Source organism: Papaver somniferum, chromosome 7 (assembly GCF_003573695.1).
Source record: "Papaver somniferum cultivar HN1 chromosome 7, ASM357369v1, whole genome shotgun sequence".
NCBI classification, from domain to species: domain Eukaryota; kingdom Viridiplantae; phylum Streptophyta; class Magnoliopsida; order Ranunculales; family Papaveraceae; genus Papaver; species Papaver somniferum.
Window position 1 is genome coordinate 222,729,203 of NC_039364.1, and position 6,000 is coordinate 222,735,202.

The following is a 6,000-nucleotide window of genomic DNA, read 5'->3' on the forward strand; positions in this document are numbered from 1 at the left end:
TCTTTCCTCAGGTCCTTAGATCTATCTTATGTTCAATTACGAAGTAATCGTTTAAGATTAAGCCAACAACACTATTAATCCAAGTAATTATGTTGGTGCCGATCTACTCAATTAATCAATCCAATCTATCACAAGGATAAACCGATTATTAATTGGATCCTCTTTTTACCGAAACAAGTATTGTGCACACCAAAGATTATGAACCCACAAATCAGAAATCTTCAATATCTTCTTCGTCTTTAAATCTTCTTAGATCTTCAATAAAAACTTGCACACAATCACTTGAATCTCTTGTGATCAATCACACACAGAACGGAGTCTGTTAACAATGGATTATCACAAGATCGTCTTTAGAACTAACAACAGTCTAAAGATCCCTGTCGAAACTCTGAACTAGTTTGAGTGAATCTTATATCAAAAGAGAAGATTCTCAAGCATAAACAAACTAGGTGCAATCAAAGTTCAACCACCGTTAGTCAATCAAATCAATGAAAACAAAAGATAAACCGCAATTATGTAGTTTCCCACCAACGGTACTCGTAGAGCTTCTCAATCCCAAAGAAGACTTTAAATGTTGTAAGAAATTTCGCCTAATTAGGTTACTCTCCTCTCCAAATAGGCGGCTACACCAGTAACAACACAACAAAGAGGAAGTTTGTTGTTACGGAGGATTAGTTTGCTAGAAAGGCAAACTTCAAGTATTTATAGACAAGGAAGTTTTGACACCAAGGAATTTCCAAAACCGAAAATATTCTCAAGATATTCATTAAATCACAAATTTGGTTTTCATAATTCCTGGAAATGCTCTGTCCAAAAATAATGATCGAAATCTCTCAGAAAATCTCTAATTTCTAAATGCACATTACTAATTCTTATTTTCCTAAAAATGAAGTTAAATACCTTAATTAAAAGATTTTTAACTTATTTATGTTTCGATCCTGGGATTCTCTTCCCTTATCTATTAAGGAATAACTTTGAACAATTAAAGAAATAAACATTCATAGCACGTGTTCAAAGTATGTCGATATCTTAACTTTGTAAGTTCTCTTTCACACTTACAACCTTGAAACCGATTTGCCACACTTCTAAAAAAGTTTAGAATTGGTTCATCTGACTTTCAAGAACTATGCGATTGATCAAATAACATTCAATCACAATCATGGGTTTAACGGTTCTACCAAAACAAGTTTCGGTTCTACCTTCCATGTGAGTACTGTGCATAGTCACACTAGCTTTTCAAAATTCGGTTGACTAGGTACTAGGATCGGTTCCCCACATATATATGGTATCTAACTTATATGTGTTTCACATGTCCATAGGATCGGTTCTCCTTTGCCTAAAAACGTGTTGCACATGTCCATAGGATCGGTTCCCCTTTCTGTTATAAACCTTGATGCACCTCATACAAGGATCGGTTCCCCTTTTTGATGTACTGCACCTCTTACTAGGATCGGTTCTCCTTTCCCATATTTGGTCAGACATAAAATCACAAACCCGATCATACCATCTCAGGTGATTACTTAAGATCGCTTTTACTAATAAAAGTTATACCAATACATAAGTCATGCATTTGTGAATAGTTCTACCAAGAACATAACAAGTCGTGATCGGTTATGCTCAATCACACATATTGGTTGTTCATAAGATATGCAATGAATAACAAAACCAATAACACCTGGCGATTTCATCCTTTTTGATTCACAAACACGTTTATGAACTTACTTCCTTAGAATACATGTAAAACATTATTCCCTAGGATGAAATCCTCACCTCATACCCATACATAATCACAATAGCATTCAAATGATTATGGCGATGTCTTATCTAAAAAGTTCAATGGTTAAGAAATAAACCTCGTATTGTATTCCTTAACACTATGTCTATCTAGAGTTCAAATATGCTTCGCAATTTTGTTTTCAATATGCACGACTTGAAAGATACATTAGGGAATGAAACAGTTCAAGTCAAATATCAATAACCTCAAGTGGAAGGATGATTGTTGTCGTTGTAGCTCCTTGCTTCTTCACATCTTCAAGTCTTCGCAATACTTGTAAAGTCTCAAATCCTAATACTTTCAAGCTAACCTATACGAAGTTGACTCTAGTACATAATCAAGCGACTCTTAACAAGAGTTTTGATTTACTAAAATATGACAACCAAACTTGACATACCAATGCTTGGTGGGTTCAACCGAGCTATGCTCTAACAGTAAGTAAATGACCAATTTGTCTAAAGGAAGATGAAGAAGTTGCGTCGGGATATTAATTTTCCTTATCTAAGTATAATAGACGCATTATTGTACTAAGCATAATGTACTCGACCAAATGTTACATCCTCAGTGAACTTGTTAGCTAGATATAACTCAGCGCCAACACAACGTCATCGGAATGGTATAATGAATGTAATCAAAAGTAACCATTGACATGATTTGTTTTATCCTTGTAAATATATTAAAAAAAGGTATGATAAAAGAACTTCAATCCAAAGGTTGTTGATTATGAAGGAACAATAATCTCTTCTCCAACGAAAGTAATCATGGGGAGAAAAGCACATGACAAAAGAAATGTCTGGAACAACTGTGAAAGTAATCAGGGGGAGGATCCAAGGATATGATATCGACATATTTTACTTCGATATTGAAGTTGTGTTGTACTCTTTTTCCCTTCGATCGAGAATAGTTTTTCCCACAGGGTTTTGTTACTAGGCAAGGTTTTTAATGAGACAACAACAAACACAGGGAAGTAATTTCCCAACTAAGCATATAGTCTTTCCCACGAGGATTTTCTGTCTTAGGAGTTGTGAAACAACTAGTCAACTTCAACGAAAAAAAGTGATCATCTGCAACGAATCACCTTTACTTGCATCTGTCACGTTGTACTCTTTTCCTTTCCTCAAGTTTTATCCCACTGTGTTTTCCTTGTCAAGGTTTTAATGAGGAAACATATTCGAGTACAACTATGTTCTAGGTTTGCTTAATATTGTACTCTTTTTCTTTAGTTCAGGTTTTGTCCCTCAGGGTTTTCCTGATGAAGTTTTAATGAGGCAATTAACTTAGACTCGTCGATCTTTGAAGATCGCATTGCATGTGATGAACTACATGTAAAGTACGAGAAAACATGTGAAGCATTACATGTGAAGAGTTATACCAAAGTTTTATCCCACTGGGTTTTTCCTTGTCAAAGTTTTAGTAAGGAAATTGATTTTGGCACAAGTCATCAAGGAGAGAACGACATTTGAAGAACTACATTCAAAACACTATATATGAAGCACTATGTATAAAGTTTTGGCATACGGCCCATGGATGCACGGTCCATCTAATTTCCCCTTTATATGTATTACAACTACTAATCTCCATAATAAGATATTCTCCTTCTTGTCTCTACATCTTCTACCTTCACTTCTGATTCTCCTTAAACAAGAAAAACATATTAGTAATAGTTTTAAATTCGTGAATAAAAAAGTTTGCTCCGAAATTATAAGACGTCGTCGGATTGATCATGTCATAAAATCCTTATAATTAATGCGAATCATTGGAGGTTAAAAAAAACGTCCCCTCACACTACTTCTCCTAAGGGACCCCCTGTTATTCCCCAACCATGGGGCTCACCTGTCTAGACGGTTTTCAAGCGGTCCGTCCAGAATTAATGTTTTCTAAGTTACACCCGTCCTTAAAATCTTCAACCGAACATATGAAAAAACTACCGGATAGTTGTTAAGATATCTGAACGCTCTTTCTTCCGCCAGACATTAATAAGCCTATTAGAACAACTGTATTTTTTGGTTTTGCAGATCTTTCGTTTGTGAATGGTTCATGAAGTGTCCAAAATTTTAAGCTTATTTTTTTAGAAATCAAATCAACTTTACTTAATATACTTTTAATCCCGTAGGAAAATTTTGAGTTGTTGTACGAGAGTTTTGTCATATTGGAACATATTTTGATCACCGAAAATGAATTATACAATTTGGAACATATTTGGAACATGACAAATTTTGTTCACCGGAAATTTATGGGTCAAAGTGGTTTGCTGGAGAAAAATGATCTTATAGATTATCCGTTCATCTAATATCAAAAAACATGTACTCCACTGAAGAGTCATGTTGTGACGAGGTCACCCTCGTGACAGTCAATATGAGGGCTCACCTTATAGCCCTTAGATGTTGCATCTTAGATATGCACATATCTCGAGAAAATAAAATATTTTTGATGATCTATATTCTATTTTTGATGAATCTTTGGTAAATTAGGTGCTCAAACGCAAGAAAAACCAAACATGGTTTCTCGAAAATTTTGGTGGGACTGTAGTTTGCAGTTTCGACTCCTATACTTGCTCCACGATGCCGCAACGTAGAAATATGCATAATCCGAAATATTTGAAAGAAATTTCAAATTTGGGAATACAGATAAAATTCCTTTTCTAACTCTGACTAGTTTCTTAGTATTAACTTGGCTTCCAGTTATCACCTTCACCATCAGACTATAAATAGAGACGTGTAACTTATAGGCTGAAGTAAGGGTGACGGCTGTGCAACTGTGAGAAGGTAAGGGCTCTCTGTGCACCCATCCTATCGTTGAATAACTTGTGATTTTGTCCGTTGTTTTTACTTATTAATTAAGGATTTACCAGCAATTAGGTTCAACGTCGTGTATGGAAGAGAATGATGCCATTAGCGTGGAAGATACATCTAAAGAGAATGATGCAATTAGCACTTTTTCGTGTGTCCGTATAAAACCTTTAACCACGGTATGTTCGAGAACTAGGGTGGAGAATCCATATGATGAGACACAAGTTTTTGTTGAAGTTCAATTTAGAACAAGAGCTCAAATTGTATATCTCACGAGAAAAAATTTACTATTCGACCTTGGTTCTAGAGAAACAGTGGAAGCCCGTGAACTGTTTACGCCAACGATTGTAAAACTATTTCAGATTAGCTTCGTCGACTTATTAGCCTCCGATATCTTTCGTAATTGTAGTGTCGGGCCACTTTCATCTATGGATATATTAGATAATCTGCCCTCTAAGGCTAGGTTTTGGAATTTCTTTAAGCGGGTTGTATCAAGGTTTGGTAATAAACTTGCCAGACGCAATATTAAGTCTAAGAAGAGCGTGCTAAACATAGTCGTAAGAGTAGAACACTTAATCGTAGCACATCACTACTGGAACAACGAAGTAGAAGAGGAACTCGCTGGATTCCATATGGAGTTTTGTAAGCTGAAACGCAGAAATAATGAAGATCAAGAAGAGACTCAATCACGTATGATTTCTATCTTCCAGACCATTCGTATAAAGAAGTTGGATGAGAACATGGTTGATGATGGTGGCTATGCGGAGGGGTGCGTGATTTGCTTGGATGAATTTAAGAAAGGAAATAAGGTTATAAGGTTTCCTTGTGAGCATCTATTTCACAGTGAGTGCATAATCAAATGGATAAACAAAAGTCGGGCAGATACGGTCTGCCCTACTTGTATGGAAGAGTTGACTCCTGATTTGACTTTCTGACCGGCAACAAATAACCTTCCATTTTCTGTATTAGACTTGCCAATTATTTTTCTTTTATCATCGTACATGTGATTTCCTTTTTCCTTAATATATAACAAAAATATCAAAAAAACCCTTCACATTTTAATATCCAATATGAATTTAATTAAATTCCTAAACCTAAATTCAAATTGAAAGAAAAAACAGTTTTTCTTTTCTTCTCTCATCGCCTTTTTTTCCTTTTCTTCTTTCCAAACGAGGAATAATCGTCGATTCTCAAAATTATTATTCATCGTTGATTAAACCTCTACATAAGAAGATGATCAGAGCGAAAGAGACAAATACAAACAAAACTAAGGATCCAAATTTTGGATCACTTTGTTCAAATAATCCACTACCAAATAACGACGAAGAAGAATTGAATAATCAAGAGATTCAAACACCAGTTAATCCACCAGAAATGACTTCAATCAAGTAAGAGTTTCACGTGTATAGATTAGTTCGACGAAATTAAGTTTTCAAA